This window comes from Canis aureus, chromosome 2, assembly GCF_053574225.1.
Source record: "Canis aureus isolate CA01 chromosome 2, VMU_Caureus_v.1.0, whole genome shotgun sequence".
Classification (NCBI taxonomy): domain Eukaryota; kingdom Metazoa; phylum Chordata; class Mammalia; order Carnivora; family Canidae; genus Canis; species Canis aureus.
The window spans coordinates 79,848,752-79,874,265 of NC_135612.1; the positions used below are offsets into that span (position 1 = coordinate 79,848,752).

The window sequence follows — 25,514 nt, forward strand, 5'->3', positions numbered from 1 at the left end:
GACAAAATAGTTTTCTTTAGCTAAAAATCGTCACAAGACACAAGATATAATAAGAAAAGTTTCATCAATTCATCAATATAATTATTGTAAATATTTATGTACCTAACATTGAAGCACAGAAATAAACAGCAATACAATAATAGTTGGGAATGTTAATACCTCACTCTTATTTATGGCACCCAGACAGAAAATCAATAAGGAAATAATGAATTTAAACACTAAGCTAAATGAACCTAGCAGATATATACAGAACATTCCATCCAATAGGATCACAATAAACATTCTTCTCAAGCACACATGGAACATTTTCTGGGATAGATCACATTTTAGACTATAAGACAAGAGTCTAAAAAAATCAAGAATATAGAAATAATAAATATCAAGTATCTTTTTCAGACAAAATGATATGAAACTAGAAATCAGTAACAGAAGGAAATCTGGAAAATTCACAAATACACAGATATATACATTTTTAAACAACCAACAAATTAAAAAAAAAAGACAAAATGGGAATAAAAAATATATCTTAAGACAAATAAAAATTTTAAAAATATACCAAAACTTATGGGAAGTAGCAAAGCAGTTATAAAAGTCAAGTTTATAGCATAAACATATATATCAGAAAGAAAAATTTTAAATAAATAAACTAATATTACACCTCAAATAATAGGAAAAGGACAAAGCAAACCCAAAATTAGCAAAAGGAAGAAAAAAATAAAAATTAGAGCAGAAATAAATAGAGAATGAGAAAACAAAACTAGGAGTTTTTTTTTTTTTTTTTTTTTTTAATGGTGAATGAAGATAATGGTAAATTGGCAAGATTTTAGCTAAGCTAACCCAGAAAAAGAGAGAGGATTCTATAAAATCTGAAATGAGATAGGAGGCATTATAACAGATACCACAGAAATACAAGGGAGCAAAAGGGACTATTATGAATAATTATATACCAATGAATCAAAAAGCCCAAAGGAAATCGGCATATACAACCTATCAAGACTGAATCATAATGAAATATAAAATCTGAACAGACAAATAATGAATAAGGAGATTGAATCAGTAATAAAAACCTTCCAACAAATAAAGTCCAGAAGTTGATGGTTTCCACAGTACATTTTACCAAACATTTAAAAAAGAAATAATATCAATCCTTCTTAAATTTTTCCCCCCAAATTGAAGATGATTGAACATTCCCAAGTTCATCTTACAAAGCCAGTATTATCTTGATTCTCAAATCAGATAAGGACACTACAAGAAAAAACAAGCAAAACAAAACACTACTGGTGAATATCCCTGATCAATAAAAATGCAAAAATTCTCCACAAAATACTACAAAACTGAATTCACCAGCATATTAAAATATTATATACAATGATTGAGTGGAATTAATTCCTGGGATTCAAGGATGGTTGAACATAGGCATATCTATAAATGTGATACATTACATTAATAAAATGACAGATAAAAATTATGATCATCTCAATATGTGCAGAAAGGCATTTGACAAAATTCAACATCCTTTCATGATAAAACACACAACAAACTGGGTACAGAAGGAATGCACCTTAACATAATAAAAGCCATACATTGCAAGCACATAGCTAACATCATACTCAATGGAAAAATGTTGAAAGTTTTCCCCTCTAGGATCAGGGACAAGACTTTCACCACTCCACTCGCATTTTACATAGTACTGGATGTCCTAGCCAGAGAAACCAGGTAAGCAAAAGAAATAAAAGGCATCCAAATAAGAAAGGAAGAAGCAAAATTTTCTGTTTATTGATGATATGAACTTACAGGTAAAATTCCTAAAAACTCTACTAAAAATCATTAGAATAAGCAAATTTAGTAAAGTTGCAAAATACAAAATCAATACACAAAAGATATGAGTTCTTATTTTACATGAAATGCTTCACAAATTTGCACATCATCCTTGTGCAGGGGCCATGCTAATCTCTGTATCATTCCAATTTTAGTATCAAGTGCAAGACATAAGCATTTTAACACTCTGAAAATGAACTATCTGAAAAAGAAATAAAGAAAACAATCTAATTCACAAAAGCATAAAAATTAATGAGATACTTAGGAATAAATTTAACTAAGGAGATGAAAGATCTAACAAGCAAAACTGTGACATTACCAAAATACTGAGACAAAAATAAAAGATATTCCATATTTATTAATGAGAAGAATTAACACTGTTAAAATGTCCATACTACGCAAAGCCATCTGTAAATTCAAACCCTATCTAAATTTCAATGTTATTTTTTAAGGAAATAAACAAAAAAACCTAAAACTTGTATGGGATTATAAAAGACTCCAAATAAAGCAGTTTTGAGAAAGAATGTGGTAGAGGCATTATACTTCCTGACTTAAACTATACTACAAAGCTTTCATACTCAAAACAATATAGTACTGTCATAAAAGCAGACAAATAAACAAGTAGAACATAATTGAGCCCAGGAATAAATCTTTTCCTATAGTCACCTAATATTTGACAGGGGCCAGCATATATGCAATGAGGAAAAGATAATCTATTCAGTAAAAGATCTTTAAAACTAAATATTCATGTATGACAGTATAAAACTAATCTGTTATCTTACATCATTCATAAAAATTAACTTGATGGGGCACCTGGGTGGCTCGGTGGTTGAGCTGTGAGGTCATGACTTGGGGTCCTGGATCGAGTCCTGCATCAGGCTCCTCACAGGGAGCCTGCTTCTCCCTCTGCCTATGTCTCTGCCTCTCTCTGTGTGTCTGTCATGAGTAAGTAAACAAAATCTTAAAAAAAATTACTTGAAATTGATTAAGAACTTTTTAATAAGATTTTATTTATTTATTCATGAAAGACAAAGAGAGGCAGAGACACAGGAAGAGAGAGGAGCAGACTCTCTGCAGGGAGCCTGATGCAGGACTCCATCCCAGGACCCTGGGATCACAGCCTGAGCCAAAGGCAGATGCTCAACCACTGAGACACCCAGGCGTCCCATAGATTAAGGACTTAAATACAAGATGTGAAACTGTAAAATTTCTAGAAGAAAACAAAGGGTAAAATCTCCTTGATATTGGTCTTGCCAATAGTTTTTTGGATATTAGACCAAAAGCACAGTTAACGAAAGCAAAAACAAATAAATGAGATTACATCAAACTAAAGTTTCTGCATAGTGAAAAAAAAATGAAGAGAACGAAAACACCATCCACAGAATGGGAGAAAGTATGTGCAAATCTTCTATCTGGTAAAAGGTTAATAACCAACATATATAAAGAACTCTTACAATTCAACAGGAAAAAAACACATAATCAATTTTTTTTTAAAGTAAAGAACCTGTATAGACACTTTTTTTCAAAGAAGGTATATAAATGACAAAGAGGTATATGAAAAGGAGCTCAACATCAAAATCAGAGCAGGATCACTTTTTTAATCTTTAATAAAAACAGCAAGATATTACTCACTGCCTGTTAGAATAGATACTATCAAAAAGATTGAAAAAATAACAAGTTTCGTAAAGATTGAGGAAATGGGGAACTCATGGGTTGTGGTGGAAATATAAATTTGCATGGAAAACAGTATGGAGATTATTCAAATTACTAAAAATAAAATTACCATATGATTCAGTAACCCTACTTCTAGTTATATATCCTGTGGAAATGAAATCACTATCAAAGACATCTCTGCACTACTATGTTCATTATAGTATTATTAACTCTAGCCAAGACATGGAAACAACTTCAATGTCCATTGATGGATGAATTAAGAAAATAAGGATAGTAAATATATATGATGGAATACTATTCAGCCATGAAAAAAATTAAAAATCCTGCCATTTGCAACAACATGGATGGACCTTGAGGGCATCAGGTAAGTTAAATAAATCAGACAAAGAAAGACATATAGTGTATGATCTCACTTATATATGGAATCTGAAAAAAATGCAAATGAATAGAAACAGAGTAGATTAGTGACTGACAGGGGTGGGAATGGGGTGGAGTAAGATGGTCAAAGGGTGCAAACTTGCAACTATAATATGAATAAGTTCTAGGATCTAATGTACAGTGTGAGGTTCATAGTTAACAATATGTTAATGAGGCATACATTGTTTTAGTGTGTTTCACTTTATTGTACTTTATAGTACTGCATTTTTACAAATTAAAAGTTGCATCAAGTAAGTCTGCTGTCACCATTTTTCCAACAGCATTTACACATTTTGTGTCTCTGTCACATGCTGATAATTCTTGCAGTATTTCAAACTTTTTCATTATTGCTATATTTGTTGTGGTGGTCTGTGTACAGTAATTACGACTCATGGAAATCACAGATAATGTTTATCATTTCTTACCAATAAAGTACTTCTTTAGTTGTAAGGTATATACATTTGTATATATGTACAATGCATATGTAAGGTATTATATATATATTTTAGACATAATGCTATTGAACACTACAGTATAGAGTAAATATAATTTTTATATGGACTGAGAAAGCAAAAAGAAAAAATCATTTGACTTAGTTTATTGAGATAATCATTTTATTGAGGTGGTCTGGAACCAAACCCACAATATCTCTAAAGTGTATCCGTACTGTATGATATATTTGAAATTTGTTAAGAAAAAAAAAAAAAGAAAGTTGTTAAGAGAGTAAGATCTTAAAACTTCTTACCACATGTATACAAAAAAAAGGTAGCTATATGAGATGATAGATGTATTAACATTATTTTAATTATTTTGCAATATAGATGTATATCATATTATCATATTGTACAAATTTACACAATGTTAAACTTATGCAACGTTATGTAGGCCAATTATTTCTTAAATTTACACAATGTAATATGACAATTATTTCTCAATAAAGCTGGAAATAAACTTAGTAGAATTAATCTATTTTTCAAAAGGGAAATACAGAAGTAGAAACTGCAGCTAACATTGAAGTAATAGAATATAAAATCCATTTTAGTTATATATACTGTGAACAAAACTATTACTTAGTTGACAATGAAGCATTACTTATGAAGCATAGAGGGTGAACTATAAGTCAGGTTGAAAGTAGCTGATTATAAAGTTTAAATTTAAAATCTTTTTTTAAAAAATACTAGATTGATCATCTAGTTTTCAAAGATAAATGCATTAACTGCATGAATTTATTTCATACAACTTTATAATCTAATTTCATAAGAAAGTGCCATAGAAGTTTGGAACAAGACAAACTGGTTTAAGTTTCTTTATTTTCAACAGTAACAGATACTTCACTAAAAATAATATAAGAAAAATAAGCATATTTATTATAGTAATTATTATTCATAATGATATTCATATTGAATTATGGAATGCACATCCTGAGAGGGGGTAAGCTAAAATGAAATATATTTCGGTAAATGTGTCTATGAATAGTCAACACAGTGCCTCATAATATAAATGAATATCATCATTTTGAACAATTTAATTACTATTATTAGAATTACTATGAGTATAAAAATAGCTATCATTTTAGCAGGAATATGAGACTCTCATGCTCCATGCTTCATTAAATCCACACAACAACCCTGCATAGTAAGTATTATCATCACCATTTCATGGGTGAAAAAACTGAGGCCAACACATTTAGATAACTGGTTCATGATTACATGGCTAGTAAAGATGCATAACACTAATTTAGGCTTTATGATTTCAGAATTGTACTCTTTCCACTACACATTCTATTACTCTGTAAATACTTGGCTTGTTTTCATTTAGTTCTTTGATGATGGCTTGAAGCTTCATTTAAAGGAAGCTTAGAGAATTCATTTAACCAAAACCTCCAAAGAATTAAAAATATAATGTATCTAATGCAGACCTGGGTATCGTTAGTTAATGGGTAACTATATATTTTCCACTCTAGTGTGATAACTACCAGAGTATTTTTCTAAGTTTCAGGCTCTAAGTGTTAAAAATGACTTTGTTAAAATAGAAATATTTAGACAAAGGTGACCAAAAGTCTAGGTCAGGTCACCTTAAGATAAATTTTAGGGAACTGAGGAAACAAATGGAGATTTGAACTCTGAGGCATTAGGTACAATGGATGTTTAAAGTACTTGGCAGGCTATAGAAAGCCCTATGAAGGCTGGCCTTAGCCTAGCTTTATAGCTTCTGGACACAATATGTGTATTGAATTGAAAACTCATTTAGGGACGCCTGGGTGGTTCAGCAGTTGAGCGTCTGCCTTTGGCTCAGGTCATGATCCTGGGGTCCTGGAATCGAGCCCCACATCAGGCTCCCTGCATGGAGCCTACTTCTCCCTCTGTCTGTGTCTCTGCTTCTCTTTCTCTGTGTCTCTCATGAGTAAATAAATAAAATCTTGAAAGAAAAGAAAGAAAGAAAAGCAAGCAAGCAAGCAAGCTCATTTAACTGAAACATTTTGAAAAATAGAACATAGCCAGCACCACAGAAGACCTCTTTTGGGTAACAGCCTACCCCCTCCTCCTAGTTTGTTAATATTCTCTGCTATGTAATATACCATTGTATAAATATACCACAATTTATTTGCTGTTATAAACAAAATGACTATAATCATCTATATGCATATCCTGGTGCCAAAATTCATTTAATTTCATCCTATATTGCTAGAAATGGACTAAAGATTTGTTTACCTCTAAGTTTTCTAAGTATTGCCCAACTTACCCAAAACGTTTTTATTAATATGTATCCCTACCGGCAAAATATGGACACTATCAATCTTCCACATTTTTCCTGTTGGCCAACAGGATGAATGTGTAACAGTATGTCATACTAGTTTTTAATATGTATTCCAGATTCATAATAAAGAAGAGCAATTTTTATATATGAAGGGCCATTTGGATTATCCTTTACGTAAAGTACATGCTCAAATCTTTTGATTTGTTAGCATTGTGTTGTATGTATTTTTCTAAGACTGTAAAAATCCATATATTTTCTGAATGAAAGTTTAGCTTTGTAGGTCTTCACTATTTTATTTTCAAACTTTTTGTTTGTTTGTTTCAAAAAGTTTGTATTTATTTTTCATAGTTTGCTTTTTGTTCTGTTTTGTCTTATTTATTAGTTATTTGTAAGAGAGAACAGGTGGGGTGGAGGAGGAGCAGAGAGAGAGAGAGAAAGAGAACATCTCAAGCAGGCTCAGTGCTGGGTATGGACCCTGAGGCAGGGCTCGATCTCAGAACCCTGAGATCATAATCTGAGCTGAAATCGAGTCAGAGACTTAACTGTATGAGCTACCAAGGCAACCCTGTTTTGTCTTAAATTAACCATCACATCTTTTAAGTTCTAGAGTAGCCATTTGATCCGTTTATAAAATTTTGCCTCAACATCATTTTTAGTTTTAGTTTCTATCAATTTACAGCACCTCTCCTTTCTCTGAACAGAGTAAGCAAGTCTATTTTACAGTCTATATTGATCATTTTAATACCTTAATTCCACTGTTTCTATCATATCTTGCTAATGGTTTCTTCTTTGCTTGTGTGGTTTGCTACATTTTGCTGTATCCAAGTCATTATATTTGAAACTCTTTTTGGGTGGGAATAATTTTGAGCTATCATAATGGTGTGGTCCTCCTGACAGGATTTTCTTTTGTACCTGAGACTACAAGACAATTCAATTCCAAATTCAGTGCTTGACTTTCTCAGCTTACACAGAAGGCAAGGTAGGCTATACTCTTTTATTTCTGCTTCTCCTACTGCTTTGGGGATCTTAACTTAAATTTGGGTTGTACCAAAGTCCTCCGATTTGATTGCTGCTAGGTTTTGAATTTTGCCTATCTAGTGTCAAGAATCTATTAAAAGCACAGCTCAGTGTGTTTCAGCAGTTTCAAATGCTCTCCTAGCAAGAATGGCTTCAGGGCATATATCTCTAGGTTCTCATTATGTTCTATATCTTGGTCCTGTAATTCCTCACTTATTTTTATAATCATTCTGATATTTTTAACATTAAAAGATATTTTGTCTGGATTTTTAGTTGTCCATAGTAGGAGTTTTTAGATCACCATGACTAGAAGCAACAACAAATATCAAAATATTTGTAGTAGTTTTTCATACCCCTACACACCTCTATGGTTTTATACCTCCTAAAGTTGGGGCATCCTTCTCTAATTATTTAGGCAAACTCCTATTGACCCTTTAAAACTCAACACAAGAATTACTTCGTTTAAGACATGTTCAGGGATTACTCTTATCCACTATTCTTACCAACATTCCCTTGCACTCTTGTTATCTGCACCTTGTTTATGATCTTTCATTCTCTATGTATATCAGCACCATCAGAATTTTGCTCTATTGTCTTTTTGTTAATTTTTCTTTTGCATATGTATTTGTTTATATATTTGTCCTTGGAAAGTGAAGTTCTTGCATTTAGGGACTGTAACTAAATCCTATTCATCCTTTAGAGCTTAAATTAAATATTCATTCCATAGGGAGTGTCTCTTTTCTTTCAAACCTGGGTTAGTTACTTCTCCTTGTCCTTTGTTAGAATTTACCTTATTATAGAAACTTAGAGCCTGTATTGTAACTTTAGAGCTTTTTCAATTTTTTTTTTTTTATGTGCCATGGAATAAACACTCATCCCTGAGATCTTTATGCAACTTCATAGCTGATGTTATTCAGAAGTATGTTCAGACATCTTTAGAGTGGCTTTTTTGGGCCACTCAGCTAAAAAATCTCTTCTCAATAACTGCCCTTTTTTTTTTAAATGTGCCTTATTTATTTCAAATATGCAACACTGTTAAAGAAAAACCAGTAAAGATTTCTTTGTGTTGTTTTATTTAGTTTAGTTGGCTTCCCCATTATCTATCTCTCCCATTAAAATGATTCCTCTAGGGGATCCCTGGGTGGCTCAGTGGTTTAGTGCCTGCCTTTGGCCCAGGGCGTGATCCTGGGGTCCCGGGATTGAGTCCTATGTCGGGATCCCAACATGGAGCGTGCTTCTCCTTCTGCCTGTGTCTCTGCCTCTCTCTCTCTATGTCTATTATAAATAAATAAATAAATAAATAAATAAATAAATAAATAAATAAATAAATCTATCTTAAAAATAATAAAAAAATAAAATAAAATAAAATAAATAAAATAATAAAATAAAATAAAATAAAATAAAATAAAACGTTCCTCTGGGCTGGGCTTTTGTTTGAGCACACCTGAGACCAGGTGCTTAATAAATGGTCATGAAATGATTGAGTAGTTTGACTCCCTTGCTAGATTCTCAACTTCATGAAAACAAGGATTATTTCTGTCCAGCCTTTATCTTCAATGCCTGTTATAGCAGTCATTCATGTGACTACTGAGAAAATCATAGAAACAAAGAGTTAAAGCTGCAGAAAAACCCTATAGGTTTAATAGTACAAAACCTTCTAGAATTACTGTTGCTCAGGAATTGAACATTGGCTGCACTTCCAATTATTTTTTTAAATGATATCAAATTTAATTTAAATGGAAATATCTGAATGGTAGAGTAATAAAAAAATGATAAAAGCAACTTGTTCCTTAAAGTAAGAATTATATAAGGCATCTCTGCTAGAAGCAAAATTTTCAAAGGTCAAACATCTAAAGGCTTAGAAGTGGAAGTAAGAGTGTGAATTGTACTTCAATGCTCTTTTCTTTATATTCAGCAAACAGCTTCATTCACACCTTTCCAATTTTTCAACTCTTTTTGACAAACCTTCAGAGGAGTCAGTGCTGATGACAATCATTGCAGCCTAACAGGAGAGATTTTATAAAGAAAATAGCATATTTTCCCCAAATTGATAAGGAAGGACATGGTAAAATTAAGCTGGATTCAAAGGAAGAATGCACAAGTACATGCTATATATAATAATGACTTCTTTTATTTTTATTTTATCTTTTTAAGATTTTATTTATTTGTTCATAAGAGACAGAGAGGCAGAGACACAGGCAGAGGGAGAAGCAGGTTCCAGGCTCCAGCCTGATGTGGGACTCGATCCGGGGACTCCAGAATCATGCCCTGGACTGAAGGCAGGAGCTAAACCGCTGAGCCACCCAGGGATCCCTAATGACTTCTTTTAATAGTGGCTTTGCAGTTTTTTAGATATAGACATTTACTGAAACCACTAACAAATAAACTAAAGCAAACAAACAAGGGTGAGAGAGAAGAAATATACAATCTAAAAGGAGCACATGTTCACAGAGTTCACATATCCCAAGTACAACTACAGGCTTCAAGTCATAGTTAAAACAATAGTAAATATAGGATGCAGACTCTACCAGTGAAATCACAAACGGGACCTTTGCTGTAAATCCTTATCTTTGGATGGAGTAGGTCATTGGATGTTGAAGACATGTGATAGAGCTCTATGTTATAGAACTCCTCTGGGATGAGTCACTTATTCCATTGCGTTTCCTGCAAAGCTGTCTGATCTGTTTTTTGTTTCCTGGAAATAGCCACTGCCCTGTCATACTTCTTAACATCACAGGTATTGATGACTCTAATCACTCCTCCATTCTTCTGCAACTGTACTGTGTTAAAATGTGGAGACAGTTGACTCACTTGTTTTGGGAATTTGTAGAAATAAGAAAATAAAGCAGATGACCTTGCAATGTACTTTTTGTTTGTTTGTTTGTTTGTTTGTTTGTTTGTTTCTAAAGATGCATACACCAAATTACATTGAAATCATAAGGATTGTTTTAGGGAAAGATGTAGGATGCAGGTTCTTGTGTAATCCAGAGATGAAGTCCAACACATACTTAATCTTTCATCTAGGGCTTTGATAATTTTTTTCCCATTTTCCTCTCCTATGGGACCAGGAGCAACCTCAGTGGTAAATTAAGAAGATAAACTGAGATACAAACACCCTCTGGCACACACTATTATCACTTATATTCGGCTTCCTACATCTCCGCGTGTTCCTTATTTATCTTGACTTCTCTCTGAAATCAGGGTACTTGGAATCTCAATCAATTGATATTTACCTTTCTTAATGCCCAGAATTACTGCACCCCAGTCTGATCATACCCATAAGACTTATTAAATTATTACGGTCATAATCCCAAATCTGCTTTGCTTCCTCAGCTCAGTACACTATCATTTCAAAATGAGGAAAATTGTCAGTAATGCCATATTTGGTAATCTATTTTACAATTCCAAGTACTTGAAACTATGATAATATAATAACATTCATTCCAATAAGTCACCCTAAATTTATTATCATGAAACAAGACTGTGAGAAAGATCATTCAAAATCATCCATGTATTTGCAACTTACAGAGACAAAGCCTGTAGCAATGGGCTTCCCTGTCTCCAAGTTGTCAAATTGCTGGTGAAAAACACCAGATCTATTGCAAGCTTATTCTCATGGCTTCGAGGGAACCCACATGAACCTTTACTGCTATTAGGAGGGGATAAAGCAGGAAAGGGATAAACAGTGATGTAAGTTTTGATTAGACGAAAGTAATAACTCATTACAAAGTGAATAATTTAAAGCAACATAGCCTGCTGGGAATATTGTTTTATAAAATGGTGGATTTTTTTATTAACTTATTTTCTTTACACTAAATTAGTTACTCATATAGGGTATCATTAGTTTCAGATGTAGATTTCAATGATTTATCTGTGGCATATAACATCCAGTGCTCAGTACATCACATGGCATCCTTAATGTCCATCACCCAGTTACCTCATCCCCTCATCTACCTCCCCTTCAGCAACCCTCAGTCTGTTTCCTACTGTTAAGAATCTCAGGTTTAAAATTGTAGTATAATCACTTATTGAGACCTTAAATATGCATTATATGTAGTCCTTTGAGTTTGTTATTTCCTACAAAAATTCTCTTAGAAACTATCATTGTTCCTATTTTAGTGATGAATATATTGAAACTTAAAAAGAATTAATAACTTCTGATAAATAACAGAGCTGATAAGAGCCTAAGCCAAGATATTGACATCATAGACTGAACACTTAGATACAGTTACAAATAATATTGTATTTAAATGTGTTGTGGAATTAAGTTTAAATATCCTTTTAACCAAATGAGAAGAAATTATTCTTACTGTTATATCCTTCTGAAAGCAGAATTTTAGATCATATTCTCTGATTACTTCCATGTAGTGCAACACTTTTCTGCTAGCAACATAAAAAACATACGGCTAATTAGAGGAATTTATTTAAATAGCTGGAAAAAAAAAAACACAAGAGCCAAATGTTAAGTGAACAGTCCCTTTTTTTTTTTTTTTTTAAAGATTTCATTTATTTACTCATGAGAGACACACAAAGAGAGGCAGAGACAGAAGCAGGCTCCCAACAAGGAGCCCAATGTGGAACTCAATCACGGATCCCAGGATCAGGACCTGATCCAAAGGCAGATGCTTAACCGCTGAGCCATCCAGGCATCCCAGTGAACAATCCTTAATATGTAGGTAGTTCACTAGCAGGCCATATCCTGTTAAAAAATTCAAAGAAGACAACCAATCTTAATGGCAAGCTGATAAGACAGGTCATAAATTTAAATATTGTAAATACATTCTCATCTAATTTAGAAATAGTATATCAAATTTCCATTAATATTATCAAGAATCAAAATCCCAAGATTTTCTTTTAGCATTTTTATTTTATTTTTCTCAATGATACATGCTGTTTCACTGTTCATAGATAAAGTGATGATATTATAGCCACTAGTTGGTAGCACTGATATATCATTTTCTTTTTACTTCTCAGTATATTCTATCTTTACACAAAATAGGTATATAATTTAAAAGAATTGAAATTTGTGACAAAATTTTTAAAAACCCTAAACAGTAAAGAATATCATTTTCAGTAATCTCATTATCTTTCTTAAAGGTGATAGTATATCTTCCTATCTATGCCAGAAAAAAATTGTATGTGGGATTTGAAGTGAGATACTTCTCTAAATTTCAGTTTTCTCATCTGCAAAATGATGATCATGGTCTTACAATATAAGGTACTTACAATTTTTGGATGAAAATTTAATTAATTGTTAAAAGCAATTCAGTTATAGGAATGCATAGTTCATGGGAAGCATCTTATTTAATTATGTAGCATTAACAGTGTCAGAAAAAAAGTAAATATGTCCATAATACTTAAACTTTAACACATGATAAAAATGCTTTGCCATATTTTCTCAATTCCCTTTACCATTTTCATTGACATAGTCAAATGTACTTTTTCTACTGGTAGCCAGCTCTTCTGTCTTTTTGTTAGAAGACTGCCCTGCTGAATTATTTATAATATAGAGATAATAATAGCTATGAAGATGTTTTAAAAAGTTTTCTTCACTAATTAGTGTTCTTAGACATCATCAAGAGGAACCAACTCTAACAAATTAATTTGGGAGATATTCACAGAATTAACAAGTCAACCAGGTACAGGGTTGCCTATAAATTCAAAGGATATGCAGAAGGGCTACGTTTGGAAAATAGGTAAGGACTATGAAAGAAAAAAAATCAAATCCTTGGGCAAAAGAAATTCTTAAGTGTCCTTTCAATGGAGTCCTGAGCATTGTCTAGCAGAAACTGGGGATTATCTGAATCTATTGAAGTTAAACTTTATTAGGTTGCTACTGACAAAGTTATTTACAACCTGTAGAGAAAGGAGTCATAATGTAGAAAACTGATGGTAATGCACGAGATTCCTGTTAACAAGAATGCAAGTGGGACACCCGGGTGGCTCAGAGGTTTAGCCACCTGCCTTTGGCACAGGGTGTGATCCTGGAGTCCCAGGATCGAGTCTCACGTTGGGCTCCCTGAATGGAGCCTGCTTCCCCCTCTGCCTATGTCTCTGCCTCTCTCTCTCTCTCTGTGTTTCAAATAAATAAATAAGTAAAATCTTTAAAAAATAATGCAAGTGAATTATTTTATCAGAAATTATAAATTCTACATCTCAAATTATCATGTGAACTAATTTTAATATCTAATTCTCTTATTAATTAATTTTTGAATAAAAATTCCTGACACAAGTATTTTATAATTGCATCACAATCATGTATTTAATTTCTTGGAGAGCAAAATGCACCGTAGCATAACTAAGGGGGAGCGTTGTGTCCATTACCAAGTTTATTCACCAGAGCAGCCTTGCTAACACACTACTATTTTTGGTAGAAATGACAGGATAAATGTAGTGTATTGGGCACATGTTTGGTATTCTTTGCCATGTTTTACACTATCTAAAAAGAGGTCAATGAACTTGGGCTGGAATTAGCAGACATGGAAGAAAGTAAATGTTACAGAGAGGAACCCTCTCTGTTTAAGGCCCACAACCTAATCTGGCTGGATCCCCATCATTTGGATCCCTGTACCTTTACAAAAGTCAATTAAATTTTTGCATCTCAGATTAAAGTTGATTCCCTAGTACTTTCCCAGACATATTTTGTATTATTTCCCAGAGAAAGGAAATTAGAATATTAAGAAAGCCTGGTTGGGGTGCCTAGGTTACTAGTCAGTTAAGTGTCTCCTTTCAGGAGACCTGGGTCTCTCATGTTCCTGGGATCCAGCCCCGCAACAGGCTCCCTGCTCAGCAAGGAGTCTGCTTCTCCCTCTCCCTCCGTCCCTACCCCCGCTGGTATTCTGTGTCTCTCTTTCTTTCTCTTTCTCAAATAAATAAATAAACTACTTAAAAAAATAAAAAATACAATAAATAAAAAAAACCTGGTTTTACTTTCCCACCGTAGCTGCTTTTTTATTTTTTTTATTTTTTTGAATTGCATTAAACCAGCATGGATAGAATATGAGGCGGTTAGAATTTAAGACAGTACTGTTAGTACTATCTAGCAAACAAGATCTTTGACTTTGTTAGCATATGAAAATTAACAAAAGAGAATAAGAATTGTACTAATTTTTGTAAAAATTACAATCTCCTTTAACCCAATTAAATACTGACCCACTAAGTAAATTCTTAAAGTACTCCGATGCCCCAAGCACTCCCTAATAGTAATGAGTCTTTGTAAACAGGGTCAACCCAAAGAATACATGTACCTTAACTGTGGCATTCAAGACTCCCTCAGCAGTCTGAGCTAGGTCTTCCATGTTGTCTGGTTAATGAGCAAAGAGTTTTTTATATTCTTCACCAGCACATTTTGAAAATTATCATAAATCAACAATTGATAGGTTATTCCTGATATTCTCCTCTCTAAATAATACTGCATTTTTTTTTCCTGTCACTTTTAGTTATTTCTGGTTGTATCAGTAGCAGGTAAATTATCTCCTATTTTATAGGTCTTGATATCATAAGGAGGGGTATTCTGTCCATATGGAAGGAACAAAAATCACTGTAATTTTATCTTGGTGCAATAACTTGAGATTTTGAATATGTTCTTTTACTGGGAAGAAGAGAGTGTAGAGATACTGTCTATCCAAAGACAGACTGGCAGATGTTGACAGTTGCCAAGCCAATATCCATCTCCTTTTTTCTTTAATATAAGAATGCATTGGGGGATTGGCAATAGGCAAGCTTAAAACAACATCAAATACTTTCCTGTCTCCTTTGTGGTTAGACTGTAGTACATGACGGAGCAACAGTCATAAAAGGTACCATTGTCTTTTATTTCTATTTTTCTGCCAGAAATGTGGGCTTACCAGTGAGAACTACAGCAGCCTTTTTTGCAACCATGAATAAAAGGCCATGAAAATCACTAAGATGTTTTACTTGACTTTCTTAAGACTCTGAACCAATACAAGGAACACTCTGTAGTGTAGTGTTCTTGTTAAATGAGAAAATACGGCTAAACCACTGTGGTCACTCTACATCACATGCAGCAAAATGTAAATTATTTAAAAAAAATTATTTTTTTGTTTATTCATGAGAGGCGGAGAGAGAGAGAAAGAGAGAGAGAGGCAGAGACACAGGCAGAGGGAGAAGTAGGCTCCATGCAGGGGGCCGATGTGGGACTGGATCCTGGGACTCCAGGATCATGCCCTGAGCCAAAGGCAGGTGCTCAACCACTAAGCCACTCAGGCATCTCGCAAAATGTAAATTCCAATTGAATTATGTCCTCTCAGCTGTACTTGAGCAACTGAGTCCTGAGCTTTTCAGGTTATCAGTCTGGAAGAGTATACCTCTGGTTCTCTGAAAGGGAAGAGAAAGGACAGTCTCTTCTCCATATAAGTTAAGGAAGAGAATTCTGTGCATTAAAGTGCACCATATAACATTTATCAAGCAATCATCTCCTGACTCCTTCCACTCCAAGTTATCTGCTATGCTATCCCTGCTCCTCCATTCAACATTACTGCCTTGTCCAGGATTCTCTATACATCATGATTTGTTTTATGTTTATTTCCTTCTTGTAAGCTAAAGTTTTGTTTTTTCTCTACTAAAAAAATCAAGAATCATTGTGTAGTTCAACTTCCATTTTCCTCAAATGCATTGATTCCTTGTCTACTATTCTTTTCTCTTATACTCTATATCTCTGTCTTTATGGGTTTGTACTTTGCCTTTCCCCATCCTTTACTGCAATTATATAATCAGATCTAATAGCTTCTTAGAGAAAGTTTAAGATTCCTGCATAAAATCACAGATTCTTTAGCAATGCTGTAAGATATTCAGGTGTACTTGTAATTTCTTCACTGAGTCTCAAATGCATCTTGAGTTCTACTCTGGTTCCTACCTAAACTTAAATTCTACTTCTTACACTTTATTAAATGACCAAATTCTTTCAGTTCAACATTTTCTAAGACTTAAATGTTAAATCAACTGATGCCTTTGTTTGTACATTTTCTGTAAAATATTTGAATACAATAGATTTATTATTATATTTATAGATTTGTAATCAATGTTTCATCTCTTGAAGTTTGTGGAAATTGCAGATATAGTGATTAACCTAAAATAATACTGCCTCAAATACCTCTGATGTCAAGTCCCAAACCCTGACTTTAGCCACACCTGTGATGGATAGTTCCATGGGAAATTGCACTTACTTAACACTGATGGCACCTCATGTTCTATCTCTCATCCTAGAATTTCTCCATCACAACCCACATAAGGTTCCTCAGGCTGAACCTAAGCCCTGCCCAAAAGTGTAGGAGAGGATGGCTCTGAGGATGGCTCTCAGTGAAGGGGGAAAAGGAGCCATAGACAAAATTATCAGCCTTCAGGTTTTCATGAGGATGACTTTGGGAAATTTGTCAGGAGCTTCCAATGAAAGTAAGCCTTCATCATCTGTCCATAGCAATTAAATCAACAATATACCTTTATGACAGATTTGCTTCTTATCTGTCTTACTCTCCCATTCTCTCACTTCTTCTACCTTGGATAATCTTCCAAATAAACTAACCGTCCTCAAATCCCATACTATTCTTTGCAGTCAGTAAAAATGGAGCCAAAAGACTTTGATTAATGACCTTATATTGACTTTTATATGGTCTCTTACAGCTATTTCTGTCTGGATTCCCATAAATAAAGGGATTTTTGAATTATCAGAAGTCTATGAATAAGCTCCAAATGGAGGGGGCAAAAGCAAAAAGTAGAAATATTTATTTTTATTTTTTAATCATGATTAAATTAACTTACTTATTATTTTAAAAAATGCTAAGATCACAAAAACATAGATCTGTGTGAGACCATGTCACGATGTAAGAAATGAGTTCTATAGTCCTTCTGATAATACTAAGCCAAGTGTACAGGTGACATCTAATTTATTGTTTATTCCAAGACATATTAATTTATATTATATGTTATATATTATGTATATTAACCTAAGGAATAAGATAGAGTTTGGACAGACTAACAGAAAAATTATCCAAATTTATGTTTATGTTTCTGGTTTTGTTGTGAAAATCAGTGTTATTGCTGGTTTAATATGGCAAAACTAATAATGCTCATGGACTCTATAATAAATTTTCAAATGTATGGAGAGAATTCAAGAAACATATAATTAATTGATATGCAAATCCTCAAAGAGCTAAAGAATCAGGTAGTGGCATGTACTGAATCAACAGCACCATAATACAGCATTTTATATGTGTGGCTAATGGATATTTTCACGAATGTTTGCTAACTAGTCAGCCAGTACAGAGAGATATTAGGTAGTGTAATTATTTACAGTTGTGTTTAATAAAATGAGAGAAAATTGTCAAATGACACTAATAATAATAATCCTATAGTAGGCTAAATAATTCAATGATAATTACAAGTATTAATCTAGCTTTCTCCCCTGATTATGAATCTCCTCGCCTTTATCATAATGGGAGTAGCAGATTGTCTGCAATGAATTGTGAAAACCTAGCAGTGACTTTGGCAGTGAAGGTCTCCCATCAATTTTGATAGGTTAAAATGATTCTGGTTGGTCTTGAGTAAATGTGTCATTTTTTTTCTACATGTGTCATAAAAGAAAGGAGCAATAGTAAATTCTTGCTGTTATTCCACAGAGCCAATAAAATCATATGGCCAACAAGAGGCAGTTGGCACTGTAAGTGTAGTTAACTATCTTCAAATACTAGACCTGGAAATAAAATTCCAATATTTCACATAATCTTGTTTTTTTGATAGAAAAAAATTTACATTGCTTATTTAGAGCCCTGCTATTGTGAGCTATTCTGAACATGTCTATTGTAAGTGTGTGTATTTATATGTGTATATATATATATATATGTATATATATATATATATTTCCTTTTTTTTCAGTGCAACAAATTTACTCAGAGATAAATTTGTATTGCAAACAATTTCCTTTTTGGCGGGGTGATTGTGACTAGCTGTACAATTTAAAATGACTGAAAGAAGAAAAATATTTTATATTACAACATATTTACATTTGATCAAAACATTTATTTATTATAATACTGATTAATGTGTAATACTGTACACAAAGAAATGTACAGAAAGAAATTTAGAAATGCAGTTATAATTCAGTCCCAGTATAGAGTTGGCCATTTAAAAAATTACCACTGAATCTCTCTGGTATGAAATGTGGGTTTGACAATCAGATCCAGTTCATTACATCAGGTAATGTGTATGTTTTTATTACCATTTTGACAACACAACACATTTTATAATCCAGACATTTTACAATGGAAGTATGATGCATGTATTTCAAAAGTATAGGCATGCATGAAGCTATGATGTCAAGAAAAGATGAATATCTGTAGTCCCATACAGACTCAACAAATAAAAATATCAACAGTTTTGGGTGAGATTTATAAATATTGTATAAGATTAAGTCAATATGTGGTTTTGATATAAATAATCTGTTCTTAAATTAGAATTACAATTAATGAGTACAGTATCCAAAATGGCAGATGGATTTTAGCTGTCTTTGCTCAATAAGGAAAATGAAAAAATGTTTAGTTTGGTCAGATTTTGATTTGATTCCTGAAAATTTTGCATTTGAGAAAATTACCCTGAAATAAGAATCCTTAAAGATATAGCCTCTTTGGCATAAGTTTTCAAGAAGGTCTTGTTTGATGTTCTAGACTATTCTATAGCATATGTATTGTTGTAAATGCTTCATGCCAAAAATATGTAAGCCACACCAAGGCTACACATACTATACAGCTGTTCCTTAACTTATAATGGGGTTATGTACAGATAAACACATCAAAATTGGAAAATATCATAAGTTGACAATGCATTTAATACACCTAATCTGGCAAACATCACAGGTAGCTTAGCCTACCTTAAACATACTCATACTCAAAAATACTTATATTTCCCTACATTTGGGCAATCATCTTACACAAAACCTATTTTATAACAAAGTGTTAAATATCTCATGTAATTTACTGAATACCATACTGGAAAAAAAAAAAAAAAAGAAGAAGAATGGTTATATACAGGATGGTTGTAAGAATATCAGTTGTTACCCCTGTAATCTTCTAGCTGCCTGGGAGCTGTGACTCACTGCTACTGCCCAAAAGCACAAGACAGTATCATACAGTTTCTACTGAATGTGTGTCACTTTCACACCATTGTCAGATAAATCATAAATTGAACTACTGTAAATCAGGAACCATCTGTATTTGAAAATTGAAACAAAATATGCACACACACACAGATGCCCATACACACACAAAACAAAAGGCTTTATGAATATCTAACCAACATAAAGCAATGTCTGGACAGCAAATGTGGGTGCCAAGGAGACAACAGCTCTGCATCAATACTCTGAGCAGTACCACACATGGCCTTTGTCTCTTGGAAGAATTCCAGGACTAGCCGATGGCAAGGAATTGAACTCCTATTTCCTGGATAGATTAAACGCTATTATTTTTAAATTAGTGTGCATGTCTGTTTTCTAAAGATATGTTAATTTATTTTATTGATTTATTCCAAAACCAAATAATTTCCTCTTATTTAAGTGGCAGGTAAATAGAGTTCTTTTTAATTTAAACCAAATAGGTTTCTTTTTTTTAAGAGAGAATATACTGAAAGTGCTAACCTATATTTCTTAAAAATATTTTATTAGAATCACTAATAACTTGTCTCTTTCATAGTTTTTCCTAAATAATCTTCATGAATTGGAAATATTTTTTTGCACTTTATTCAAGGCTATTAACACACAATGTCACTTTGTTTTCAATATGGTTCTGAAGTTTCAACCAAAATGTTGTCTTTTTTTTTTTTTTTTTTCCCATCCTTCATCTGGACTCTCTCCCCTATTAGCATATATGCACCATTGCCTGTCTTTGGGAAAATAAGGGCCATTTTCCCCCCTTTATATTATGCCTCATGAGCTTAGTGAACTTGTTGACTTTGAATGTGGTCACAACATAAGCGTTACATATTCAATTCTCCTTTAATAATAAACAGTGAACTGCCAGTGTACACATTCCAAGCTATCAATATGTTTATTCCTATATGTTATTTTGTGAATTAAAATGACTGAATTGCAGAACAAGAATTTTAGGTGGTAGCTATTGTAAATTTTACCCAAACTGACATTTTTAGGTCTTGTTTTTGTCATCACTATGTCCAATATTTGCTCAGGTCTATTTTTAGAATAAGCTTGTATAATTAATATTTATACTAAGATATTATAAGAATGTTGCAATTCCTTTTAGAAACATTGAGCATATTGGATCAACCTCTACTTCTTTAATTAATTGAAGACACTTTTGGCTTGTTTCCAGTACTTTCTTACAATCAATGAATGTCAAGTAGTCTGAATTTCAATTTCATAGGGCACTTTCCCTTTAACTGATGAACATAGTGAAGATATTCTATAGTTAGCTATCCGAGAAGAGTTCTGTATTTTATTCTTCTTAATATGTAGTTTGAAGCCTCGGCAATTAACTTAATATTTTAGTGCTTGCTATATGAATACCTATGTGCCAGGCAGAGAGCAAGATAGAAATATTAAATTAGCCAATTCTATGCATTCTAAAAGAAAATAACTGTGTAATCATAATAAGTACTTCTATTAGTGGAATATCACTGTATAAACTTTGCTACATATGACCAATGCCAAATACCAGAATGAAGGTCCATCTAATACAAATAAGGGACAGTGTTAAAGAATTCTGGTGAGCCATTTCATCTTGACAAATAGTGCTGCATTTTTTGCTGAATTGTGCTTTTCAATAACATGATATCCAATAAATGCAGAAGTAACAAAGTGACAAATGAGATAAGAAATGATATATAATTAAGGTACTTTTAAAAGTACAGATAGATACAAATTTGTAAACATAGTATTATAGAGGAATAAAAATAAACCCGAGCTATACACTCCAACATGGATAAATCTTGGAAACTTAATAGTGAGAAAAGTAAAACAAAGGAAGTGCAAAAATTCTAATGCATTTTAATAATGTTCAAACAATTTTTTTAAATAATAGATAATTAAAAATACTATTATGTGTCAAATATTATAAAAACTAAGCAAGGAAATGGCAATCATAAAATGACTAAAGCATACAAACCTGGGTAGGTATAACAGGTGTGGTCATTGTTGGGCAGACGGAAGTAGGGACCCTCAAAATGGTAGCCTAAGGCTAATAGGTGGGGTCACCCTTCCCCCAGATATCACCCTGGATAAGTTCCTAAAACTCAAGTCACAAACAACTCGTAACCTACCAAGACCCGCCTAAAAGAGAAAGAACACTAGAATCAGCCAAAAACAGGAACGTGCACCCTGCTTCACCCTATCACATAAAGCTACATGTCCCTAACCACTCCATTTTTTTCTTAACTTGCACAGGCATAAACACCCACACCCTTCCCCTACTGGGCGTGACTTCGCTGACTCTGACCTCCTCTCCGAGTCACAAAACCTCGCCCAGGAGCACTTCCCATTAAAGCACTGTACCCCCTGGCTCTGCTGTCTTTAATTTTCTCTGCCGATCATTAAAAGAAAACCTAACAGTCATGTTTTACTTCATGAGGAGATGAGTTAGTAGATAAATAGAATTAACTAGATTTTTTAAAAGTTAGTAAAACTTTAGCCTATTATTTCTTAATATAAAATATATGATTTTTATAAAAAATGTTTATCTAGAAAAAAATTTAAAGATTAATTTCAGGCTAATCATAAGGTTCATATTTAGTTTCCTAGTGAAGAAAAAGCCTGTTTCTCTTGTTTTCTTTTCCTCCTAGTTTCCATTATTATAATGTGAAATGAGGAATGTTAGTTGAAAAAGTGAACTTCTCTACAGACGAAAATCATTACCTGATTCACCCTCCAGGTACAACAGATGGAACTCCTGAAGACATGCTCTGTTGCCTTGAGGAGGAGTAAGAGTCATGCTTACTTCTGGAACACACTTATTGGCAGCCCTAAACAATACAACACCATGGTCAACACTTTGAATATTTGCAATTACATTTTTATAATTGTGGAACTCATTCCAAGAGGCAATGCTGATGCCTTAGCAGGTATTTTAATAAAGCTAAAATATTAGCAAGGCACAAAACATGGTTGAAGCTTTACCCTTAGATGTGATTTTTTCCCATATATTCCTGCTATTACAGACATGACAAGTTATCTTTTGATAAATACATATATATAGTATATTTTACAATTATAAGGGAAATAGCTCTGCTATTTTTTAATCTTATTTTTTAAGATTATGCTTCTTTTTTATTTCAATTTTTTAAGTTTTGTTTTTTAATATACTTCTTGGAATATAAAATCTCTTCCATTTTTTGAAGAAGTTTACCATTTAAAAATTAATCATTTTCTTATCGTATCATCTCTTCATGTTGCTTTATTATTATTATTATTATTATTATTATTATTATTATTTAGCATTTTATTCATTTATGCATGAGAGATACAGATGGAGAGGCAGAGACATAGAGAGGCAGGTTCCCCACAGGGAGCCCGATGTGAGCCTCCATCCTGGGACTCCGGGATCACAACCTGAGCCAAAGGCAGACAATTAACCACTGAGCCACCCAGGTGTCCCTCATGCTGCTTTTTAAATTAAAAAATCAAAATAAGCATGAAGGATGTTTTCCTTGTGTTGGCCCGTCTGTTGGACATATTATATATGAACCATGGCAATAGTTTTACAAAATTTATTGATGTTTGTTGGCATTTTTTTAATTAACTAATTTTTCTCTCCCTTATCTAGATTCCTTAGCATTCAGACTGCTGGAAATTTCAATAAGCCTTACCCAGGGGGTGGGTTTAGTACCTTGTAGGGTCCCTCTCAGATCCTTGAGTTCTCATTCTGCTTGGGGTTTTGCAATGGGTTCTGGCACAGGTGTCTCTGTAACAACTGACACTCCATGGTCTCTCCCCTTTAAAGTTCAAGATGTCACTTGTTTCCATGTTGATCTATAGGTTTAATGCAAACCAACAAGCTATTTTTTGAATATTAACAAGCTTATCTTTTGAATATTAATGAGGACTGACTTCAGGACTTACCATAAAGATAGAGTAATTAAGATGTTGTAAAATAGCAGAAATAATAGAGAGACTAAAGGAACAGACTGGAAATATATATATATATATATATATATATATATATATATATATATATAATCTTTGACAAAAGGGCAAATGTGCTAAAAGAGAACAAGAAAGTACAGTCTTTTCAACAAATGGTTCTGGAGTAACTGAGAAGCTGTCTGTAAAGATAAAATAAAATAAAATAAAATAAAATAAACTCAGGCAGACTCTTTATGCTCTTCACAAAAATTAACTCAGATTGGATGATAAACCTAAATGTAAAACATTTAGAAGATTACACAGGAGGAAGCTTAGATGATCTTGAGTTTGGCAATAACTCTTTAGATACAATACCACAGGTATTGTCCATAAAAGACAGAACCATTAAGCTAGATTTCATTGAAATTATAAATGTCTACTTTGTGAAACAAGTGCCAAGAGAATAAAAATACAAACCCCAGACCATGAGAAAATATTTGCAAAAGATGTATCTGACAAAGGACTGTTATCCAAAATATACAAAGACCCCTTAAAACTCAACAATAAGAAAATAACCTGATTAAAAATGGGCCAAAGACCTTAGGAGACACCTCACTAAAGAAATTATACAGGTGTAAAATAAACATATGAAAAGATGCTTCACATCATATGTCACCAAGAAAATAAAAATTAAAACAAAAAGACACCACTACATACCCAAAACCCAGAACACTGACAAAGAACATTAAATGCTAGTGAGGATGTGGAGCAAAGGGAATGGTCTTCCTTTCTGTTGAGAATGTCAAATGGAAAACAATTTGGCAGTTTCTTACAAAACCAAGCAAATTCTTACCAGAGATCCAGCAGTTGTACTCCTTAGTATTTATCCAAAGAAGATGAAAACTTATGTCCACAGAGATGTCCATAGCAGTTTTATTCATAATTGACAAAAATTTGGAAGCAAACAAGATATCCATCAGTAGGTGAAATGTCAAATAAATTGTAGTACTGACAAATAATGGAATATTATTTATTACTAAAGAGAATGAATTACCAAGCATGGCAAGGTATGGTGGAGCTTGAAGTACATATTACCAAGTAAAAGAAGTCAATCTGAAGAGGCTACACACTGTATAATTTCATTTATATGACATTCTGGAAAAGGCAAAAGTGTGAAGATAGAAAAGACCTCAAATGGATGGGGGTGAAAGGGAAGGGATGGATAGGAAGCATACAGATTTTTAAGGCAGTGAAGCCACTTTGTATGATGGATACATGTCATGTATCCATCTCTAATGGTGGATACATGTCATTATATAGTTGTACAAACCCATAGAATATACATCTAGAATGAACCATAATGTAAACCATAACCTTTGAATAATTATGATGTATCAATGTAGGTTCATCAATTGTAATAAATGTTCATGATCAGAGGTAATGAACGTGTGAGGGCAGATGGTAAAGGGAAATGTCTCTCTTGATTTTGCTATTCGCTTAAAACTGCTCTAAAAAGGGGATCCCTGGGTGGCTCAGCGGTTTAGCGCCACCTTCAGCCCAGGGCCTGATCCTGGAGACCCGGAATCGAGTCCCATGTCAGGCTCCCTGCATGGAGCCTCCTTCTCCCTCTGCCTGTGTCTCTGCCTCTCTCTCTCTCTGTGTCTCTCATTAATAAATAAATAAAATCTTAAAAAAACGATTTAAATAAAAAAAACTGCTCTAAAAAATAAGGTTCATTAAAACAAAGAAAGGT

General features: G+C 33.2%; 1 non-coding gene across 1 annotated transcript; it reads right to left on the minus strand.

Moving 5' to 3' along the window:
- Positions 1-1,893: 1,893 nt before the first annotated feature.
- On the minus strand, positions 1,894-1,997 carry LOC144304264 (U6 spliceosomal RNA). The gene has a single exon (XR_013371187.1). It is a non-coding gene; the product is annotated as a U6 spliceosomal RNA (small nuclear RNA).
- Between the last annotated feature and the right edge of the window lie 23,517 nt (positions 1,998-25,514).